Genomic DNA, 25,209 nt, shown 5'->3' with positions numbered 1-25,209 from the left:
ATATATATATATATATATATATATATATATATATATATATATATATATATATATATATATAATTGTGTATGCATCCATATTTATATAAATATATATGACTAGTTATTTTATGTTTAAAACTGTTTTATGTTTGACCTTTGACCTGCCCAAATGGGACATGTGATATCTGGGCAGAGGACCACATCCATCAAGCAATGTTTTACTTTCCAGCTAAAGTGTATTATATGAGAAATATAATACAAATAAATATGTGTTTTTATTTTTATACTGCCTTGTAGCATGTAGGAAACACAGTTAAAAGAAAAAGCAGGCATTCCACACATGGGTTTTTGAATTTAGGATAATAACAAGATACTGTAATATGTATATTTTACTTCATGTAAAAGAGCATTATTTTTATTCCTGTTCATACTCCTAAATACTCCACGAGTATCCTAGCCTTTCCTAAAAGTAGATGTGTGCAGCAGCTAGTATCAGAATTATTATTTAACTAGAAATAGAACATTGCTGTTTAAAAAAAAACAAAAAAAAACTAATGATTTATTTGAACTCACAGAACTGCAATGAGAAAGTGAAGTGTGACCTTGAGGACAATGAAGGGTGTAGAGCGGTACTGCAGGATGAAGTGTAAACATGGACACTGAATGCACAGCTCACAAGGGCTTCTCATGACACTCTGATCTGAATGCACAGCTCACAAGGGCTTCTCATGACACTCTGATCTGAATGCACAGCTCACAAGGGCTTCTCATGACACTCTGATCTGAATGCACAGATCACAAGGGCTTCTCATGACACTCTGATCTGAATGCACAGCTCACAAGGGCTTCTCATGACACTCATTCTAACCCCATCCCAATAATTTACAAACAACACACATTTTCCAGGTTCTCTGTCCACTTAATGTTGCAATCAACAATAAAACACGATTCAATTTAAAACCTCCATTTAGCAAAGTAAAAGCATTGATAAACAATACAAAATATAGCACAGGTCTGATGAAAAAGTTTATAATTCAGAAGTGTTAGGCTCCAGGGATCAGTTGTTTGGTTTCCCTGTCCTTACAAAAACTCCCCCTAGAAGAAGCATAGCACGATGTAATAAAGCATAGGTAAACATTGTAAAGACCAGTATGCTAAAGCATATTAAAAGAACATGACAAATCAGGGTAAACTATATGGTATAACCATGGGAAATGCATGGTAAAACTGTAAAAATACTGGACGAACATACTGTGGAAAACCTTCGTAAGGTTCAGCAACACAATAGACCAGTTCATGTTACATATCAGCAAGGTCTTCATAATCCATCCAAAAGAAATGAGAAACATAAACATATAGAAATGTGGTTCATGTAAATACAGCTCTGACTCAGATTGTGAGGGGTCTGAATAGACAGAATCTGGACTACTTAATAAAAAGCACCCTCAGCATAGATATAATGGAAGAACTGCCTGCTGTATGTATTATCAAGGTACATCCACAAATCTAATCAGTTATTTATACCATGCAAAATAACCTGCATATTTCAGTAATATTGAAGCATTTGATAATAGCATCTTTAGAGTGACCCAAAACAATACATAAAATCATCTTCTTGCTGTACCAATAAATTGCATTTTATACTGTAACTACAAATTAAAGGTTAAGTTTACTTGATCAACTATATTGCTTTAAGCATAGGCTACATTGCCATTGTTGTGCTCAATCTGTTAGACTCAGCTGTTAACAGCAAAGCAAACTAGTCTTGTAAAGGTACTTGAAATGTATAAAAATTGCTCAGATGAACACTGGTGTGTACTGGAGAATTGGATGATAGTGAAAGAGTTTGAATTAGTTGACACACAGTCTCATCCCACAAGCACCTCTATTGCATTTCTATGTGTGTTCAAAGGTACCAGTATTTCAGGAAACAGTTCTTTCCTATCAATGTAATAAAGCCCTGTTCCGGAATCAGCACTGTAGGATTCAGTGTCCTGATTGCCAAGCTTTCACAATTGATGACGTTTGCTTCATTTGACTTGCAATTTTTTTGAGCTTTTCCATTTTTTCTTTGTATTTCCTCTTCTCCTCAGGGAGCAGTTTTTCTCCTTTTGCAATTTTAGCCATTATTTCAGCCTGACTCTTCATCTCAGTTAAGTTTTGGATGCGGTCCTCAAAACCCGGTTTGCGTTCTTCTTTCTCGTTGTGAATGAGGAGGTCAATGTACTCCACCGTTGACAGAGTGTTTGGTTTTAAAGCGATTTCCTCCAGCCGTGCAAGGCAGTTGGATGACATTTCAATTAGCTGCATCAATTTGTCTTCAATTTTATGAAATTCATATTCAAGCTTTGCAAGTATTTCCTTGGTTGTCATAAACTCACCAGATGCTTTTACAAAGTTATCTTTTAGCTGTTCTATTGTTGTCTTGACCTTCACCGATTCATATTCCCATAGAGCCATCTCTGACGAATGGGCAGAGTAGTGACAGTTACCAGGACATATCACACAGTTCCCAGCATTGTCCATGACTGCACACGAGCTAATTTCTTCAGGGGTAGGAAGATAGCAAGCAGAGTGACATGAGAACAGACAGGTATTGCAATTGGTTGATACAATGTTGGTCTTTTTTCTTTTTGCTCTCAATTCGTCTATTTCTGTTTCAAAATCTTTATTTGCAGCGAGGCTTGCCTCGTGTTGTTCCAGACTAGACCTTATGCTTTTTATTTCATTCAGCTTGGACAAACCCATTCGAATCTGAGGCACCAGCTGTTTCAGGGCAGTTTCAAGGCGTTGGCGCTCTTCAAGCACTTTCTTTGTTAAAAGTAAGCTCTTTCCTTTCACTTTTTCTAAGGTCCTGAAGAATCTCTTCATATGTTTTGAACTGTCGAGCCAGACATCTTTTTTTTTCCGAAGGCTATTGTCCTCTTCATCACTCTCAGAATCAGATGTATCATTATCATCAGAAAGCTTCTTCAACACACAATTCTGTGTATATGTTGCAGAATTGTTAAAGGCAAAGTGGGTTGGCTGTCCCTTTTTATCTTTGTGGCATGGCAACTTTGCTGCCTTGATTGCTCCTAAAGCAGGGATATCATCGCAGTCTGCAAATGTGACAAGTATTAATATATTCTCTTCTATGTCTTTTCCGAAAATGGAGAGAATGGAATCAAAAACATATTGTTGCGGTTTTGTAAGGCGAGCCAATGAAGCCTGGACCACGAAGCACACCGCGTCAATATGATCAACTCCATCTGGGTCTGTAAAGAAATCTTTGACTTGCTGAGTGATCAGTTTATCTTGATCCATGCCTCTTGTGTCTCCAAACCCCGGTGTGTCAATAATGGTGAGAGAGAAAGGGACTTGAAAACCCTGTTGGTGACTGAGTTCATATGCAGTCACGGTAGAGGTTTGACTTTCGGCTTGGGTTCGGTTTGTATCTTCATGGATTAATTTGAATCTAAACTTGTTTTCCCATTGCACACCCAAGATGTAATTGATCATCCCATTGATAAGGGTGGTCTTTCCTGCTCCCGTTGCTCCCACAACCATGACTACTTTATTCGTCTCTTTTCCCACCCCCCTTCCGAATATAAACTTTTGATAATGTTCACTGTTTCCAAGGGGCTGTTCATGTAAGGATAGTCGATGAACTGAAGGCGGACCCTCTTTTATTGATGTAGAGAACTGTAGAAATCTTTCACTCTGTATTTTATCTTGAGGTACACTCTTTGATTTAGCTTCCTTTTCCATTGGCGTTACTATTACAACCTCAGCACTTGGTCTACTTCTACCTGCTTCTCCACAGACAGAAGACACCCTGAATCTGTAAGAATGAGTGGGCTTTAGTTTTTCCAGTGTGTACAGACACTTTGTTGTCTCGGTTTTCATTTCAGTCCATTTTGTAGTTTCATCAGTGCTGCTTTCCCCGTTATCTTCTCTATATTCAACTGTGTAGCAAAGAATACTCACACCCTCTCCTATGAAAGACGGCTTATCCCAAACAATTGTTATAGAATGTGGGTCAATGTAGTTCTTTGAGAGATTACCTGGAGGGCTTGTTGGAAGTGTCTTCCCTTCAGTTGTGTCACTACTTAAGCTCACACCTGGTTTACACACTGCCTGGTACCTGAACCGGTAGTGACTGTTTGGTTCTAAACCTGATACAGTGAATGATTCCGTTCTGACTTCTGTATCCAGTGTAATCCATTCACTATGTTTAACATTCTTGTACATAACCTGATACTTAATAATCTCACTGTAGCCATTTCGTAGAGTAGGAAACTTTAGCTCCACACTATCATGTGTTGTTCTACAGACAGCTGGTGTTTCAGGTTTAGATGGAAGCTCAAAGTTACTGGTCACCAAAACTCCTCTTTCATAGAGATAAACTGAAGAACCAACATTCAGGTCATCTTGTATGGAGGCTACAATGAACTTGGTGTTTTCTTTACTTTTGTTTGCTTCCTCAAAATCCAAAAATAATCGTACACGCTCCCTTGTCTGCCTTGATATTTCAACAGATCTGAACCATTTCGCAGGTTCTTCCTTTGAATCAATAGCATCTGGTGTTTTCATTTCACTGATCCCAGAAGCTTGGGATGCCAAGTAGCTTTTTAAGCTTTTTAGGTAAGTTTCTTTTTGCTTTAATGAAGTAAATGTGAAGCACACTACAAACTCATTGTTGGAATCCAGGACTGTTTGGTCCAGCTCACTGCTTGATGACACGACTGTTGCATTTTTCATAATGCTGAGATAAGACCTCATCACATTCATTTCTCTTTCCTTGTCTTCCAGCCATTCTGTTAACATTGTGTTTTGGAATGGTGACTGTTCCTTTCCACTCAGTATGTCTACCAGTACACCTTCCTCTTCCCCGCCACCTCGTATGGAGGGTAGCGCTCGTGCTAAAGATTTCTGGAACACCAGTTTGTACTCTGAACACGTCTTTGAATTTTCTCATTTTTTTCATTATCTCAGGAAACTGGATGGCAACCGAGTCGTTCATCATGTCATTGCATTGCATCTCATGCTCATTGAATTCTTCTAGGACTTGCTGTGAACGACGCACTAACCCTATGCTGATTTGCTGCACCAGTTGAGCCGCTTGGGAGTCCAGTTTATTTAATGGGTAAAGCCAGACTCTCATAGGCACAGCGTTTTCTCCATTTTCCCCAAGCAACTGTGGGAGGGTGGCAAATGTTTTAATTGCATCCTCAAAACTGACAGGATTGTTTTCAAGAGCAAAATCACCGTAGAATTTACAGCTAAACCCTTCAGTGCTTTTCCTGTCTGTGTCTGTCATTTTTAGGGATCCTTCTCCTTCAATTGACATGAAGGGTATTTTGTTTATGGAAACCTTCAGGCTGCCCTGAATATCTTGCTCATTCTCTTCAGAAGAAACCTGCTTGTCAAACACAAAAAAAGCCTGGGCGCCATATAGAACAGCTGTAACAACGTGAGTTGCTGTGCCTTCTTTAAATACATTGGGATAAGTTACATTGCTGTACCCTAAGTGATTCATGGTGAGCTGCTCAAAGCGAGTGGTTGTAAGATACTGCAGGGAAACCCGGGATTGCCTTTTAGAAGTCTTCTTGTCAGTTAAATATTTTGCAGATCCTTTAACTGTGACCAAACCACTGAAAAAGCTTGCTGCCAGTGATGCTTCAACATTCAAAGCAGATGTTTTGTCCTCTAAAGAGTCTGATGCAATAATCTGGAAATCTGTATAAGGTTTTGGACGAACATCAATGTCTTTTTGCAGCTCCTCCAAGTTCCACAAAGTAACACCTGCATAGAAATAAAGAAACACTTAAATATTAATGAACTCACTTAACAAACACTTGAATATTAATGATTATTATTATTTGTTTATTTAGCAGACGCCTTTATCCAAGGCGACTTGCAGACACTAGGGTGTGTGAACTATGCATCAGCTGCAGAGTCACTTACAACTACACCTCACCCGAAAGACGGAGCACAAGGAAGTTAAGTGACTTGCTCAGGTTCACACAATGAGTCAGTGGCTAAGGTGGGATTTGAACCAGTAACCTCCTGGTTACAAGCCCTTTTCTTTAACCACTGGACCACACAGCCTCCTATAATGATCCCACTTATTAAACATCCTTCTTTTCCATATAATAATAGAGCCCATATTTCACTCTGCAGAGCATTTTCAGAAGTATAAATTACATTTTTAAACTCCGTCCAAAACATTTGTTGGCTTGATCTATAATCCCCTGGTTTAAGACATAACTGAATTTTTATAGCATATTGCAAACCAAGTTATGATCTTCCAATGTGAAGGACACTAGAGACTTGTGGTGAACCTACATACAAAAAACAATTCTCAATACATTTATCTAATAACTTTTAGAGGTAGGTGAAGAAAATATAAATGAGAATTAGATCATTAACTAAAATACATGTTGGCAATGTTTTATCTTTGTGTAATGTCTGGCTGCAGTTTGAAGTGCAGACTGCTGTGGGATCATTTGAAGATATATGACTTGTTATCATTGTGCAGTATCATGGCTTTAATTGCATTCATTTACCAACCTATCATGAATGTAGCTTATATCATGTTATATTGATTACTGTCACATTTGCATAGCAACCTGACAAATGCTGGAAAAGTCAATTATCATAAAAACTGTAGTATTCACAAACATCTAATATGATGTTAATAGTTTCCTACCAACAATTCCTACCACACACGCCTTCAGGATAATTACTTCCATGCCTCACACACATAAATATAAATAATATATGAGTATTGTAACACAGCAGGGAGGGGGTTAATCCTCCCTACAGGAAAAAAACATGTGCAAATGCACATTTGTTTTAATTTAATTGTTTTGTGTTATTGTTTAATTAAATTTTTTAATTGTTCTATTGTTTAATTATCCCCTGCACCTGGATATTAGGAGAAGCAGTCAGTCTGCTTAGGGCTGCTGAGGAAAAGGAGGCAGAAGGGGTGCGCTGGTTCCAAGCAGTTGTGAAAAGGCCAGTAAAAGTAAGTTTACAGAACAGAGTGTTTTGTTGTTGGGCAGGTAAATGGCTTAGCCGTCCTGCGGATTAGTTAGTGCTCAGTAGAGCTAGGTGGTTATTTTGTGTATTTTTATTTTGTTTGGTGAATTAAAAATAGCGCGTCAGCATGTGAAAACGCCATATCCAGTGTCTGGGTCAATTTTTAAAGCGGCAAAGCACCGTGAGCGATGCGAGTTCATTCATAGTATATATAAAACATGAAATATTTACAATTAAAAAATATATATGACTATTTAGTAGCAAAGTCTAGCTCCTCACCATTATATGTAAAAATAAGTTTCCCAGACGCTATGTTTTTCAAAATCTTTACTGCTGTTCTTAAATATAAATGAAAATAAATAACATAAATCGATAAAACTACTGTTGGTTTTATTTCGTTGTCCATGAAAGGTCACTGTACCTGGAATGAGGGAGTCGCTGCGGCAGTCGTACAGCATTCCTAATTGGAAAGGTCGACTGAGAGTCGCCAACTCAATGCTGCTGTCTGCGGTAGCCATCATCCTACACGGCTGACTGCTCGAAGATAAACTGCAATTGAGATTGATAGAAAAACAGTATTACATGTTTTGTTGTTTCTCTCATGTAACCACTTGATTAATTATGGCACAATAAAACACAAACTTGAGTGATGCACATGGGTAAATGCAGCTGCCAGTTACACTCTGTCGTGTAGCAGATGAGCCCATATTTCAGATGACTTGAGCACTTTGATTAAAGCATGAAACTGAGCAGAAATGAAGTTCAGACTGCTTGAAGATAAACTGCAATTCAGATTGATTGAGAAAGTGTAAAACAAGAAAAGCAAAACTTTTATTATTGTTTGTAAAGCTTCACATTCACATTTTCTTAATATTTAATATATTACCTGTTTTACAATAACTCATGCATCACCAGTTTAAACAGAAGCAAATACAGGATGTTTCCACAGTTTAGTTGTTTAAAGGGGTTATTATAGCTAATGACCTAACTTACTAGCTTTCTTGAAATACGTTCAGTTGTACCTCAGACACTGTCCATTTACCCTAGACCAGGGGTTCTCAAACAAATCTCTTCACACAGAGAAAACATTGAGTGTTTAGTACACAATTAAACTAATTAAGTGTTATTGGCATTGTCACACGGCTGGCTGAGTGGTGCCGTCAGATCCACAAAATGAATACACAGACAGGTGAGGTGAAATGATGAAGACGCTTGCTTGCGCCGGTTTATTATAAATAAAAAGGTTTGAACAAAACACAGGACACGGCACTTGAGGCCAAATAAAACAGACGAACAGACACTAACAAACACGGTGAGTACAAACAACTATCAATTTACTTTACTTTACTCCTCTCCACACCTGTTCTCCACTCACCAAACACACAACCCCGAGTGAGTAAAACGTTTATCTATATATACTGTTGTGCCGGGATTCAATTACTAAATAATTATTCACTTGAATCCCAGCACGTGAATTAATTATGTGCAACCTTGTGCTCACATATTATATACTTTAAATGCTCGTGAAGTGATGTGCAATCCCGTGCCTAAATACAACTATACATTTTAAATCACACGTGAAACACAGACCCGTTTATATCCCCTGTACCAATGCCTATACACCAACATTAACACAGCACACGTAACATAAAACACAGAAATGCACACAGGGGCACGGCACATTGCCACAGGCATATATTTATTTTAATGTTTAATTGTAATAAGATAATATTTGAAAAAAGTATGTTGCCATGGGGAATTGAGCCCTTGTAAGGGGGCTGTCGGAGCCCTACTACCAAAAGATAAAAAACATACATACCTAATGTATTAATGGACTTATTTCATTACTACTATTACAGTCAACGGCAGGTAATAAATGTAGTCCAGACTACACCATCTCTTTAGTTTTTATATAGAGGTGAGAGATCCCCTAGAATGTTTTAATTAATCCCCCCCCCCTTCACTATAAAGGCAATCCAGAATAAAGTTGTTCGACACACAAAGGCTATTTTATTTGGAAGAGCAGATGGACTCTCGCCACATACGCAGCAAGGAATTTACCAAACACAAAGGTTTGTTTAAAATGGAACAGTTCATTGTTGTCACGGTACCATCCTATTAAAAAAACAGCCAATGTTTCTCAGCAATTATACACAGAAAGGATGATATATGAACAGGTCATGATTAGCAGCCTTGAATAATACTTCAACAGGTATCATCAATTAACAGTATTCCAATAGATATCAATAATCATTCAATCACATCAAACATTTCAATATATCTATATCAATAAACATTAATAACACCATAATATTTCAATAAGGAAGCAACAATCACTAGCAATAAATAATAGCAGTTTCTTGTGAATTAGTACATTTAAAAAGCACCAATCACTACCCACCCCAATGGCTAGGGTCCTGATATCCTGAGGGGACACAAAAGCACTTATAGCCAGGATGGCCCGGGCAGCCAAGCACAGCACCACCAGTTCCTCCTGACCTGAATGGCGCCATTTCATTGACTAAGCTTTTTGCCTACCTGACCAGCCAATCACCACCAAACCCTTTATTGTACAGAGGATGGTACATTGAAAAGCTCCTGCTCCACTACAGGTAGCAGCACTCAGTACACACCTCAGGACGCCAAGAATACAATTTAGCTCAAATAACCTCCCTCCTGAATCAATTAAACAGTCCTCAACCAGGCTAGGACCGTGATCATCTTGTTAATTTACATACAACATTAATTTAAAAACCACAAACCTAAGACTGTTAACATAAAATACAAAAAAGACTACCCATAAAACATAGATCACTCTCAAAACTAGTATGTTTAGTTCCTTTTCATTCTTATTATAGTTTTCAAATCGATTGTATAATTAATTTAAGTACCTCCAGTTTCGTTTTTAACATTCTAGATTCCTGTATATTATTCATTAGGTAACGTGCGAACCTCAGTTTTCTCCGTACAAAGAAGAATAATCATACTCACTGTAAACATATCATTTATGTATCATTTCAATTGCAAACCATTTTCTGAACACAAGACCTTTATAGCTCATAATGTATAAGAGTTACATACAATATCCCTTTGCTCACGTAACAAGGTCAAGTAATAGAATACTGAATCTGCTTTCTCACCATCGGCAACACGTGGTCTGCAAGCTGTTAGATTTACAAAACCAAACCAGAATTAAAAAGACAAAAGACCGAAGGTAGCTCATATCTCATACAAACCACACAACAACAGACAAACAAACAAACAAACAAATGCCATCGAACACAAGGCACAGGAGTGCTTTTCTTTCTGCCCTCTCCATTCTCTCTGCTTCCAACCTGGTTTGTTGGTTTTTGTGCCAAAACTATCCAGCCATTCATTCATCGATTCATGAATTGGTCAATTTGTCCAGCAATTTGTCCATATATTCGTCAATTCATACAGTAATTCATAAATATATTTATTAATTCATCTAATAATTAATTCATTCATTTATCAATTCATTAATACGAATGGCTGTACGGACCTACAAATTTCCAATCAACCAGACGAACTTCCATGCAAACTTCTCAACAAACAGACAAACTTCCAACTGTCAATCTCGCACTGTGCCGAAAACACTGCAACCTTTCTAGCCAATGGCAGCACACACTGTTATTTTAACCCATAAAAATCCAGCATCACTCAAAGCTGCTTCAGCCAGTAATATTGGAGTTTATTAGAAGGGTGTTTCAAAAGATATTTTATTTAACAAGATACTTGACTCCACTTGCCAATCTATTGCAAACTTTTGTCAATTAGTCAATGTTTAATCGCTAACACCAGACTATTGTGCTGTAACAGAGCGTTCATTGCACATATGACCAATTTACATATTAAATATGTACATTTAAATAAGCCCTGTTGTTTAAATGTCATATAAACAGTTGGGCAGTTACTGCAGTCTTTGGGATAAAAAAAAATACATATTAAAAAAAAAAAAAAACTAAAAGCCTAGTCTTTAACTCATTTTATTTCCTGTGTGTGTTCATGCCTTCAAATCGATATTTATTTTTTTCAAGGACCCGATTAAAGTTTATTGTAACTTAAGTACTATTGGTTCATTTCAAAATACAGGATGTATGGCCAATCAGGAACCAAAGTATTGCCATAGGTTCTAATTTGACAAGCCTGGTGTGAGAGTAAGAGTTTTCAGCTTTCAATCCAATGAACAAATATGGAGTGTTGGCTCAACACTAGTACATTACTAGCAAAGGGCGATCAAGACGAAATACCGTCAGAGATTAAAAACGCCAAAAATGTCTTGCGACTGAAACTCTCTCCAATTTCTCTGCCATTATCAGTGATTTGTGTGGTAACAAGCAGGGACATCCATCACACTGACACAGGTAAGCGTTTTATTATTATTATTATTATTATTTTAATTAGCATCACTACTGTAGGTTTTAGTCGCCAAGAATTTAAAAATGCCAATAATATGTTTTCGTAATGAGGTCAGCTGTAGAGATGGGTGGATAGTGAACTTTTCTTTGCCTTCTTTTCTGTAATTTTATTATTAATAAAAATACACGATTGCCATCATGGAATAGTCCTATGTCATTTCTGAGTGATTGAGGCTAGCACGGAGACTTTGTTGATTTTAATTAATTAGTAATTACAATAAAATGATGTTGATGTTTCTAAAAACTAGAAACCTGTTTGAGGGACTATTTTTATCCAACCGTAAATATAACATAGATTACTAATTATCCATCAGACACACCAAGGCTTGTGCATTTTGTTGTATCATGTTATTGTACAGACCTTTTTTCTGTTTTCATTTTATTATGACTCTATCTCAGATGGGGGTATGCGGTAGACTACATTTTTTGGAAAGGGGTACGCAGCTTAAAGATTGAAAATCACTGTTCTAATGTGATCACTGTGACACATTTCCCAGTATGTTCCCCAAAAGTGACAGTGAGTATTGTAGAGACACCTTGGTTGTATCTACAGCTTTACAGTTTTATTTTTTGTTCTTCAGAAACAAAAGGTCAGTAAACCTACTTGACTTTTCTGAGGATGCAACATTGAAAATGGATAACTGCAAAGCATACAACATGGTTTATTTAGATTTTCAGAAAGCTTTTGACAAAGTCCCGCATAAAAGATTAATTCTCAAACTGAATGCAGTAGGGATTCAAGGAAATGCATGCACATGGATTAGGGAGTGGTTAACAGGTAGAAAACAGAAAGTTCTGATTAGTGACGAAATGGAGTGAGGTAACCAGTGGAGTACCACAGGGATCAGTATTAGGTCCTCTGCTATTCCTAATCTACATTAATGATTTAGATTCTGGTATAGTAAGCAAACTTGTTAAATTTGCAGATGACACAAAAATAGGAGGAGTGGCAAACACTGTTGAAGCAGCAAAGGTCATTCAAAATGATCTAGAGAGCATTCAGAATTGGGCAGACACATGGCAAATGAAATTTAATAGAGAAAAGTGTAAAGTATTGCATGCGGGCAATAAAAATGTGCATTATAAATATCATATGGGAGATACTGAAATTGAAGAAGGGAACTATGAAAAAGACCTAGGAGTTTATGTTGACTCCGAAATGTCTTCATCTAGACAATGTGGGGAAGCTATAAAAAATGCCAACAAGATGCTTGGATATATTGTAAGAAGTGTTGAATTCAACACTCTACAACTCTACAATGCATTAGTAAGACCTCACTTAGAATATTGTGTTCAGTTCTGGTCACCTCATTACAAAAAGGATATTGCTGCTCTAGAAAGAGTGCAAAGAAGAGCAACCAGAATTATCCCGATTTTAAAAGGCATGTCGTATGCAGACAGGCTAAAAGAATTGAATCTATTCAGTCTTGAACAAAGAAGACTACGTGGCGATCTGATTCAAACATTCAAAATCCTAAAAGGTATAGACAATGTCAACCCAGGGGACTTCTTTGACCTGAAAAAAGAAACAAGGACCAGGGGTCACAAATGGAGATTAGATAAAGGGGTATTCAGAACAGAAAATAGGAGGCACTTTTTTACACAGAGAATTGTGAGGGTCTGGAACCAACTCCCCAGTAATGTTGTCGAAGCTGACACCTTGGGATCCTTCAAGAAGCTGCTTGATGAGATTCTGCGATCAATAAGCTACTAACAACCAAACGAGCAAGATGGGCTGAATGGCCTCCTCTCGTTTGTAAACTTTCTTATGTTCTTATGTTCTAAACTCTGTTGGCATATGTAACAGGGCGAGCAGCCCTGTACATTGTTTTATTTTTAGAACGAGGGTTCATCCTCCGCCCCTGTGCAGATTATTGTTTTTGTTTATTATGATTTATTGTATATGACGGCGTAGCGCCATGTTATTGTGTTTATTTTTAAAACGTGTCCTGGCAGAGGCGAGATCGGTGCTCGTCCTCTGCCAGGAGTAATAATTAATAAACCCGTGCAGATTGTGGCCGAGGGGTAATAGGATGATTTACAAATTAGTTAAACCCCTCGGCCATGATATAAAAAGCCTGCAGCTCTCGGCACTCAGGGTGGGTGTTGGAAGGAGAGAGTGAGCGAGAGGATTAAAACGAAACTAAAATTAAACTCCAGGAACAGTGAAGGCAAATGCTCAGCCTGACCTGGGTTTTGTTTATTATTTTTGTGTTCGTGATTTTGTTTTGTTTAACTATTTATTTTGCTCTGTGAGCGAGTGTTTTCTGTTTGAATATTTTATTTTATTTTTGGATTCTTTAAATAAAATGGCGCACGCGCCACTGCACCTTACCTTTTGTTTTTGTTGTGCCGCCTTCTGCCGTGACGTCACCCGCTCGTCCATTCCTGCCACAGCATATTTAAAACAAACAAAAATAAGAAATAGTGGTTGGTTCTGAATCAACCATATTGACCCCCTCACTGAAGAAAATGTCCCCCTAAATTTTTAAGAGGGGACCACATTGACCCTCAGTTTGTAAGTCCTGGAGCAAACACTGCATTAACCCATATATCAGTTTTCGACAGGATGAAACAATTCCTTTGTGATGTATAATCAGCTGTGGTTTGTTTTAATTAAAAAAAAAACACTTCTTTGGCCCTGTCCACATAATGCCTTTACACCATATTAGTTGCCTTTAAAATGGCTTAAAAGTGCTAAATACGGTTTGCATCCACACTATGCAGCATTTAATACAGGACTCGACAACCGGACTTGAGACCACCTCAGGAAGTAGTCTTGAGTCCGGTTCTAATTAGATCCCATAAGGTAGTGCGGTTTATCAGAAGTGTGGACGCTGTAATACCAAACTACATTTTTTGTGTATCCTCCAATATGCTTTGTGTTATGTTTGGTGAAATACTCAGAACAGGTGCCTGAAGGACTTGCTATCACTGTACACTCTGCACTAGGTATTCATTTTTATGCTTAAAAAAACTAGTCAGGACATCCATGTTAAACTAGTGGGGAAAATAACAAAATCACAATGTTAAATTAGTTGACTGCAAAAATGAAATGCGAGTTATGATCAGGGATGAACAATTTACATAATTTGTCAGCTCTGTTTGAAATAAAATTAAGAAAACCAGAATTAAGCTCAGGCAAGATAGGAATGTAAAAACAAAGACTGTTTTGTAATTAACAGCTTTTTTGTGACCTGATTAAAAATAAAACCAGAAAACTTCAAGCCCTACTTGTGTGTGTGTGTGTCTGTGTGTTTGCATTTACTTTTTTTCCAAAATACTTGTTTTATTTCTTTTTAACAATATGGACCTCTAATATGGGGCATAACACAATATTTTAAAATATAATACAGTGCATGATGGGATACTATCGTATTCATTTTCACTGTTCACTGTGCTGCTAGGAACTGTAACCAAACTTTTCTAATAGTGTGTGGACTTATTATGCCCCACTAAACATGAAACGGTACTTCAGTGTGGACGCTTTGAGCTGGATTAATTACATTGGTTTCGAGTATGGTTCTCCAGATTGTTTATGTAGTGTGGACGGGGCCTTTGATGTGTTCTTTGATAAGAAAGTTATCACAGCTAAGGATACACTATGGGCCCTATTTAGCAATGTTCGCAAACCCCTAAGGCAATTGCAAAACACTTTTGTGGGCATTTAGTGCACCAAAATCAAGCACATGTGTGGGCAAACAGACTTTGTCCATCTATGTGATTTAGCTACCATGTTTTAGTGCCCACCTGGCAAGTTAGCATAAGTTGGCAAATTTAGGGGAGTGTCCTCATTTACAAACCATCAGCAGTGTTAGCGTTTGTGTTTCAATTCACATGGGAAAAGCAGGTCTAAACTGTGAGCAAATTACATGGTAGACTATAAATACTGCTGAAACTACCAGGGAAGCAGGTAAAGAAAAGAGAAAGAAATAAAAGAAATGTGGAGGCATTTTTAACATTGTGATCGGAGAGAGAGATAGACCTGCTATTATACGTTATATGGGGCTCAAATCGGCGGAAGAATGGACGTTAAACCAGCCAAGCATTGTCTCCTCGAATGACATTGAAATGCTAAAACTAAATCCTGTATTTTGGACTTTGGTGATACTGCAAAGTGACTGTCACAGCCTTGTTTACCTGTGTATCTGAAATGCAACTAAATCCTGTATCTATCTTACGCTGTCCATACAAAGGTACCACCAAATGTTCCTGTCAGGACACTGCAGTCTGATTAGTTATCATATTATTGTTAATAAAACAATGAATAGTCCTCGCCCAACAGCAAAACCGTAAACCTAAGGTCAGTATCCTATAATGCAGCCATTACACATCTAATGTAGTTCATGTTTGGCAGTGAATAAGCGTTTTTGTTACTTTAAAAAAAAAAAGTGCCCGGAGGTGCTGACTTGCTCAGCTGTCCTGACAGGAACATTTGGTGGTATCTTTGTAGGCACTGCCTATAGCACAGTGTTGATTTTGATATCCCAGCTGCCCCTACTTGCGCAGTAGGAAAACGAGAAATATGTTAGTTAGACCTGCTTTGCGCGTTTGCGGGAAAAAATTGATCCGTGGGACACATAACACACATCTGACTAAAATACAAAATAAAATAACTCCCTCTCTATAATGCACATATAGCAAAGCAAAAATGTAACTTTCCATGAATTAACCATAAAGCACCATGTAATCAATGCTATATCACTCATGGATCATTTTAATTAAGAGTTTTTTTAACTATAAATAGCCTGGCTAAACGGCGGTCGGGAGTTCAATTCGAAGCGACAGACAAGCAAACCAGTGCGAGAAGGAGAGCGGGTCGGTAGAGGGAATGGGCTCACCCCAGGTTCGGCTGCCAGAGCGGGGCTGAAGTGAAGCTGAAGCGTCTTGTCTCCCGGAGAAAGCAGCAGCTTCTCTCGCAGCAAAAAAGTAAATGCATTAAGAAAGATAACCACGTGATAGGCCTAATATTTATTTAGTTATAAAACAAATGGTGAATAAGATGTCTGTGTTATAAGGTGCCCGTGCAGCTTTTCTTCAGTTCAGATACTGTATCAAAAGGGAGAGACAGAAACAGAAGTTAGACTGAGAAGTTGTTTACAGTTTGAACAACACTGGTACTGTATTTACTGTAGAAATATTGCATGAATCATTAGTATAGGGAATTGGGGGGACATGCTGTAGGAGCGTTATATCCGAGGAGCGTTATAACCGAGAGCCTTATAGCGAGGGAGCACTGTATATATATCCTGCTCGCTATTACAGTTTTGTTACATGATTCATTAGTTTATCTGTAATGTAATCGCAGTTTTATAGACTGCTCCTGTTCTCAAGATACATCCCAAATTCTGGGACGCTTTACTTTTCAGATAATGTCTCAAATTCTGGGCCGATTTGGTTTTACGTCCCAAATTCTGGTCTGCTCTGGTTTTGTGATAACGTCCCAAATTCTGGTCCGATTTGGTTTTTTGATAACATCCCAAATTCTAGGCCGTTCTGCTGTTCCAAATTCAGCCCGGTTTTTGGGATCTTTTGTTCTTACAGATGACAGCCCAGTTTCTAGGTCATGCTCAGTTTACCATGAACATGTACACCAGAACTGGATCGTGAATTCATTTAAAAGTAACCCTTGGTACATGAATCAAAGTTAATGTATTTTTTGACTCTCCCCAGATTTTTTTCAAAGACACAGAAATCAAATTTAAATGTTTTTAAAAAGCTTATTTCTTTATTACAATGAAGAAACGGCATTGCATTGAAATGGATACATCAAAATGCAGGTGTTTTCCTTTATTAAAGGTTAATATTAAAACACATTTTTGAGAAGGAACATGGTATTCCAAAATAAAGGACATATCATTTGATTATGTAATGTCCATCAATATATAGTCATACGTAGGGGTTTATCAGACCTCAACATGAATAGAATGGCAGGGGTGTAATTCTGCCGGTACTCACCGGTACTCTGTACCAGGACTTATTTTGATGCTGGTACTGGGTACCAGGACTTACTTAATCTGCTTTTCATCCAACGCCGATGCATTCCATTCACTCACACAGTCCACTATTGCAATGATTCTCACATTTGCTTTCATTCAACACAGTTCATTCTGCTTGCATTCTGTTTCCTTATACTGCTTCTGTTTCTGTTAGTTGCTATTGGCCACTATTAACATAAGTATAATCGCTGCATGTTGATTGGCCGAGCTTCCATTCTGATCAGATTTCATTTTGGCATGAGTCACAAATCTCCGCCCATTTCGCTTTGTGTCAGTGCTCATTGGCTGATCAACGAGAAAAGACTTTAGCAGTGCAACGTGAAAACAGCGGTATGGAGCAATTATTATTATTATGAAGTAATAATTCTTTTCTTTAGTGTGGTAGAGAAACTATCTGAAATATTCGAAATTAACATTGCTGCACATGAATTTGAAGGCAAAAATCCACATCGGTGTTCACTATAAATTACATAGTTGATAAATATTAGAAATAATTATCATAACACTTTTGGCCTTGCATTGATTTACCACATTGCCAGAATTTGCGCAGAATTTTCTAAAACGGCAAGTGATGTGTGGGACATTAGGGATTAACAATAACATAAAAAAACAGGATCAAAGTGCAGCTTCAGATTTGGTAAGCGAGTCAGAATCGGCATACAGATGTAGGTGTGCTTCATGCTTTCCAAACACTTGCCCAAATTGCAAGGTACATCTTAAGCATAGTGATCAACATTTTGTTGTGATCCTAGTATTTTCTGTTATGAGGACTGTAATAAACAAAAAACAGAATGGTGAGGTGTTTTTTTCTTTGTACAATGCTCACTTTTGTAAAGCATTTTGAAGAGTTTATTTAAGTTAAATGTAAGTTCCCTTTCAAGTCGAAAATAACCATCAAGGTATTATAGCAAAGCTGCCGATAGGCCTCTGCGCGAGCTGCCGTGTAAGCCCGCCCCCCTGGGAGCTTACTATACTCAGCGCGCAGAGACTCATTTCCTCTTTTGTCTTCAGCATCGGTAGCGGTAGGTATTAGGGCTCTTAACTGATTGTAATCACTAAGCTTAGGCTTGAGAAGCTGGTTATTGCCCCTTCTCCGAGTTTATTTCAGTTATACTCTTCGGAGTAATTATTATTATTTGTATTAAGGATTATATAATTTGTATTTTACACTTATATATTTCATTCACGCTTTGCTTTGGCATCGCATTTTGCTTACTTTCGTGGTCTTCGTCTTTCCTGTGTTAATTGTTAATAATTATTTTTATTTATGTTTTGGGGTTTTTTGTAAATAAAAATGGTATATATTATGTATATATTTTTGTGAAGGATGCGCGTTGCGTTGGTTTTGGCCACGCGCGTATCTGCAGCCCCGGTCTTACCTTGGCTAGACCACATGTGGAGCCTGCACGGCAGTCTCCCACATACTAACTCTGCGGTGTGTTCCACCAACCGCGTGGTCGCTGTACTGTGCTCAGTCACATAATCACTACATAGTGTTTGCTGCGTCCCAAAAAAAAAAAAAAACATTTTCCCTTTTCACTATTGAGGAAGATGACCACCAAGCACATATTCCCTTAAGCACCTCAGGTAAGTATTGCACAGCATCAGACACCGTACCAGCACTAGCTTCTCCGGTCTGCGGGTCAGCTGACGCTTAGGCGTCTCATGCTAGCGTCTCTACGCTTGGTACTCGCGCTCCGGCTCTTACGCTCCAGCATTTTTGGTGTCAGCGCCTTGGCGCTTGGTGCTTGGCGCTTCAGCACTTGGGACTTGGCGCTTCAGCGCTCGAGGCTCGATGCTCGGTGCTGGACGCTAGGTGCTCGACGCATCGGTGCTCGACGTTTCAGCGCTCGATGCTTTGGTGCTCGAAGCTCGACGCTCGACGCGTCGGCGCTCGACGCACGCACCTTCGGTGCTCGGCGCTCAGTGTACGCACCTTCGGTGCGCTTGGTGCACACACCCTTGGTGTTTGCGCTAGGTGCACGCTCCCTCAACGTTCGGTGCTTGTTGCGCCAACGCTCGGTGTACGCGCCTCGACGCTCCAGCGCGCGATGTCTCAGCATGTCTGGGTTCCACCGTTGCATCACCAAGTTTCCAAGTTGCCGGCGAGTGACCCCCACGAGGACTGTGTGGCATGCCTGGGACCAGAGCACGCTGTGTCTGCCTTGGCGTACAGGTCGTTCTGTGCATTGTGCGCCAATTTTCAGCCACACACTCTTTCCCAGAGGGCGAGGAAGGCAGGTGGGGATCACTCCCCCTCCTCAGGGTCGTCTCACACCCTGTCTGCCCCATCAACCCCAGCATGCGCTGACACAGCTCCATGTTGACTGTTTCTCTCAACCTGAATAAGGAGAGACACCGCTCCATCGAGGCAACTCTTTGTGTCAACAAGGTCGCTTCCATGGACACTGAGTCCAGAAGCAGACCCAAGAATTTGGTCTGTTGGCTCGGATCCATCCAGATAGTTCAGCAGTCGGACGCCTTGAGCACGCAAGGGAGCTAGAATGGCATCCATACATTTCGAAAAGGTTCGAGGAGCTAGTGACAGGCCGAATGGAAGGACACAAAACTTGTATACTCTGCTCTGAAATGCGAAACGCAGATACTTCCTGTGACCCGGGCAGATGGGAACGTGAAAATACGCATCTGTCAGGTCCACGGTGGTGAACCAATCGCTGTGTCGGACTGACTGGATAATGTGCCTGTGCGTAAGCATCCTGAACGATAACACTCTCAGGTATTTGTTCAGTACTTGCAGATCTAAGATAGGACGGAGCCCGTCGTCCGTTTTTGGGCACCAGGAAGTATTTGGAGTAGAACCCTGGGTCGATCAGAGCCGGATCTACTTGTTGAATGGCACGCTTCTTGAGCAATGCCTGTATTTCCACATTCAGAGCTGAGGACTGAACCGAGTCCTTCACTGCAGTTACCACCCAGATGTCGTTGGTGGAGAACTGGAGCTGTGGGACAGTGTAGGGGTGGGTTAACAGCTGCCTGGGATTTTCAGGGCTGCGCTGGTTCGCGAGGGGCCTGGCCAGAGCCACGGGGGCGTGGCCTGCCACCTCCTCTAGGGTGCCACCCTCCGCGCTGCGGTCTTACAAACGCGGGTTGGCCGCGCGCTGATGCACCTGAAGGGGAGGTTTTATTGCCCCGTGGGTGCACCTGCTGTTGTGGTGGTGTCCTACGCCACTGGTGATCCTGTGGCCGCTTGGGCTGGAAAGGCTTATTCGGCTTATTGAACGCCTTACGCGCCTTGGCGGAGAGTTGCAGCATTTCCTCCACCGCTGGGCCAAATGTGTGCCCCGGTGTGATTGGGGCATCCAGCAACCTTATCAGGCTCCTATACCATCACCAGCGAGAGCCAGAGCTGCCTCCTTGCCCCCACAAGGGATGCGATGCTCCTGCCCTGAGCTCGCGCATTTAGCTTCACCAGCTTCACCAGCAGCTGAGCGACTGTACCCAGCTCGGTCCTAAGGGCAAGGAATCGGCATTCAGGTAGGTTTCGAATGAACGCCGCCTGGTAGACCGTTAGGAGGCTGGCCATGTTCGACAGCCTGACTGCCTCTGTGGCTGCAGCATACCCCTTTTTGAGGTGCACCTCCGTGATCCTGCATTGTTTGTTCGGGCATGCAGGATCCTTGGTCAGCCCAGATAGCGTTGGCGTCTTCACCAATGCAGCGAACGCAGCGCCCACTGTTTCTCTCAACCTGAATAGGGAGAGACACCGCTTGCGAGTACTCCGCCTGTTAGGCTGTGGCTGTCCAGGAGTCCGTCCTCCCAACTGACATCTGGTCAGAGATCCCCCAGCAGCGGACGCGCTCGGCATGGAGCTGTGTCAGCGCATGCTGGGGTTGATGGCTGCCGCCACGCAAGCCCTTCCTTTGGGCTTACTACACCAGAGACCTCTGCAGGCCTGGTTCAATGCCTTCGCATTGCATCCGTGGAGAGACAAACACCGCAGGTTGAGGGTATCCCGAACCTGCTGGAATGCGCTGCGCTGGTGGAAAGTTCCGTCGAACATCCACCAGGGCGTACGTTTGGGTCCCATCTTCCGGAGGGAAGTTATAACGACCGACGCTTCCAACCAAGTTTGGGGAGCAGTCTGGAACAGGGCAGGGATCCGTGGAGTGTGGTCAGGACCCTGGAGGTCAGTCCACATCAATGCTCTGTAACTCAGAGCGGTGGACCTCGCCCTTCGGCATTTCTTGCCAGTGCTTCTAGGCAAGCACATGTTAGTGCAGTCAGACAACACCACAGTTGTGGCGTATATCAACCACCAGGGCGGCTTGCGGTCCCCCGTTCTTCACCGGATGGTAACACGGATGTTGCTATGGGCACAACCGCGTTTAACCTCTCTGCATGCAGTTCACCAAATGGGCAGAGTCAATTACGCAGCAGATCTGCTATCCTCAGGTGGTAGAGCGCATCTGGGAATGGTTCGGCACAGCGCAAGTAGATCTCTTCGCCTCGTGAGAAAACATGCACTGCCCCCTATGGTTCTCAGTGAAGGACCTTGACAGCCCCCTAGGAGTCGATGCACTGGCTCACAAATGGCCACCAGGGCTCCTATATGCATTTCCACTGATTCCTATGCTCCCCGCCTTCTTAGAGAAGGTCAGGGTGGAGCAGGCGACAGTGATTCTGACTGCTCCTCGGTGGCCTCGGAGAATATGGTTCCCGAGTCTGGTGCAGTTGTTGCATGGTCGCCCGAGGGAGCTCCCTCTGCGAGCGGACCTGTTGTCCCAAGCCCAAGGAGGGCTATGGCACCCAAACCCCAAACTCATGCAGTTATGGGCTTGGCCTCTGAACGGGAGCGCCTGTCAGCCTTAGGGCTTTCGACGGAGGTTATATCGACCATTCAGAGTGTGAGAGCGCCCTCTACTCGGTCGCAGTATGCGTATAAGTGGCAGTTGTTTCAGAGTTGGTGTCTGGCTGAGGGCCATGACCCGGTCTCCTGCCCTATGGCAGTGATATTACAGTTTCTGCAGAAGCTGCTAGATGAGGGGAAATCTCCCTCTACACTTAAGGTGTATTTAGCCGCCATATTGGCTTGCCATGTACGCATTGACGGTTTATCACCAGGTTGCCATTTTCTCGCATCTCAGTTCCTAAAAGGCGCAAGACGCTTGCGGCCTCCAAGGATGACCAGTTTACCGTCATGGAGCCTTGACGTGGTGTTAGAAGCCCTTATCAAGGCACCGTTCAAGCCTCTCCACAGTGTGGATATGAAGCTCGTGTTTATAAAAGCCGCGTTTTTGCTATCAGTGGTATCAGCAAAACACGTGGGCGAGTTACATCATTATCAGTGCATTCATCATGTTCTTGTTTCGCAGGAGACGGTTCTAGGTCTCCATGCGTCCAAATCCGGCCTTTTTTCCCAAGTTCATATCCCCGTTTCATATGAACCAACCAGTCTAGTTGATGGCGTTCCATCCTCCTCCTTTTTCTTCCACAGAGGAAGAACGGTTACACATGCTCTGCCCAGTTCGGGCATTGAGGTGTTATATTGACCATACAATAACTGTGAGGCAAACAGAACAGTTGTTCATATGCCATGGTTCTAGGACTTTGGGTCAGCCATTGTCTAAACAACGCCTTTCCCATTGGATAGTGGATGCTATTAAATTAGCATATGAATCTGCAGGCCTTCCTCCACCAGGGCAGTTGAAGGCGCATTCCACTGGGGTTATGGCAACATCCTGAGCCCTCTTTAGAGGGGTGCCGATGTCTGACATTTGCGCTGCAGCCAGTTGGGTTACGCCACATACTTTTATGAGGTTCTATCGTTTAAATGTACTGGAATCCTCTGCTCCGTCATTTGGAGCATCTGTGTTACACTCTATGATGCCCTAGTTGGCGGTCATATTGAATATTGTTACAATATGGTGTTGATTTCACCTTAGGACACGTGTCATTGCGAGCATAGACGCTGAGGCACGGCTCCGCATATGCGTAGATGTATTGCGTTATGACTGTCCTAGTCTGTCCTACTGCCGAGAATCCTCCCTCGCGAAGGCTTGGGTACACTGTTCCCATACCTTGATGGTTATTTTCGACTTGAAAGGGAACGATAGGTAGCGGATGCAACCCCGGTTCCCTGAAAGAGAAAATAAGTATCAAGCCTCGAGGTCGCTCCGGAAGCCTTCACGGCCTGAAGAGCAAAAGAGGAAGAGAGTCTCTGCGCGCTGTGTATAGCAAGCTCCCAGGGGACGGGTTTATGCGGCAGTTCGTGCAGAGGCCTTTTGGCAGCTTTGCTATACAGCTCAGCCAATCCCTACTGCCTGACAGCAATATCCCATACTTTGATGGTTATTTTCTCTTTCAGGGAACCATTTTCACTTCCGTGCATAACCACAAAAAAAGGCAGAAGTAAACCACAGTAATGATATTACTTTATGAAAATGTGTCTTTTGCCACTTTGTTTCTTGTGCAGAAACCACAATACCAGGGATAAAAAATTAAAAAGTCTACTTTTATACTGTTCTTCTGAAAAATATTTTTTTCTGGAATAGATCATGGTAATTAATCTACACAGAAACACAACAGAGAAGCACACATAACATATTATTCTAAGAGAAGTAATAAGTACAAAATAAATAAAAGAAACAGGGATATATGTTCTAATCCAAGGTTATTATTGTAGCATGGCCAGGTCCTGTTGTAGATATACAGAGATACTATGGAGATACTATGGAGATTAAAATGGCCAAGTACATCATTAGTAGTAGTAATACCTGTTACCGGTACATAATACATCTGAGGGGACTTTTAGCCCCTATTGTGCATTGTTTGACATAGACCTTTTTGTATCATTTTTTCATAGCGCAGTTGTTTTTTTTTTTTATAACATCATCCCTTTTTTAGGATATCTTGAAACAAAACTCCCTCTCTACAGCAGTTACTGCATAGTGTAATATTTCTTAATGCTTGTCATTTAAGGTTTAAATTAAGTGTTCTATTACAGTACATGACTGAGTGATACAAGCAAAGGTTACAAAGCACACAGTATTTTCAGCTTCTTTGTTTATGGTGAATTGGTTATAATTGATCAGTTATTTTTAAGGCTTATTTTGTATTTATAAATGTATCATGTACCAATACATTTTAAAAGTATTTATTCATTGGCACTCAAATTGTCTCAATTTTTAAAATGTTTACAGCCGGCTGTGTATATGAGTACATGCACTTTTTTGTTGAGAATTTCACCCCTGTGTGTAGGGGTTTATCAGACCTCAACTGGAATAGAATGACAGAATTCAACATATTTTAATAATAATAATAATAATAATAATAATAATAATAATAATAATAATAATAATAATAATATAAAAAATACAATAAAGGCCAATATCACCTCTTTCACTTATGGGTTTTAAGAGACCAGTGGCATTCAACAACTTAACACAAATACTATTGTATTGTACTGGTCAAATAGTCCTTCTCTATTCCTGCTAGTTTAACCTGTAGGCTATACATAATGTTTAAACAGTTTGGACTATGCAAATACAATGGAAAAAAATAAACACATTGTAAAATACTAATGATTGCCTAGTGAGAGATTACAGACATTATTGTGCAGAGTACAAGTACTATGTACAAATGTGCCCCTCAACCTGTAGTCCTTCCAAATTGGAACATTTTACAGTGGCCACAAAAGGGTTAACTGCAAGAGTGATAGAATGACACAAGTTAATTGTATCACCTGTATGACCTACGTAATACCGTTTAGGATTTTGAATGCTTGAATCAGATCACCACGTAGTC

The 25,209-nt window shown here is 40.6% G+C and overlaps 1 pseudogene; it reads right to left on the bottom strand.

Annotated features, from left to right (window-relative positions):
* Positions 1-862: 862 nt before the first annotated feature.
* LOC117432814 (uncharacterized) overlaps positions 863-25,209 on the bottom strand; it is a 25,666-nt pseudogene continuing 1,319 nt past the window's right edge.

Source organism: Acipenser ruthenus, chromosome 52 (genome assembly GCF_902713425.1).
Source record: "Acipenser ruthenus chromosome 52, fAciRut3.2 maternal haplotype, whole genome shotgun sequence".
NCBI classification, from domain to species: Eukaryota; Metazoa; Chordata; class Actinopteri; order Acipenseriformes; family Acipenseridae; genus Acipenser; species Acipenser ruthenus.
The sequence above is the reverse complement of the archived record's forward strand: the minus strand, read 5'-3'. Positions and strand labels throughout refer to the sequence as shown.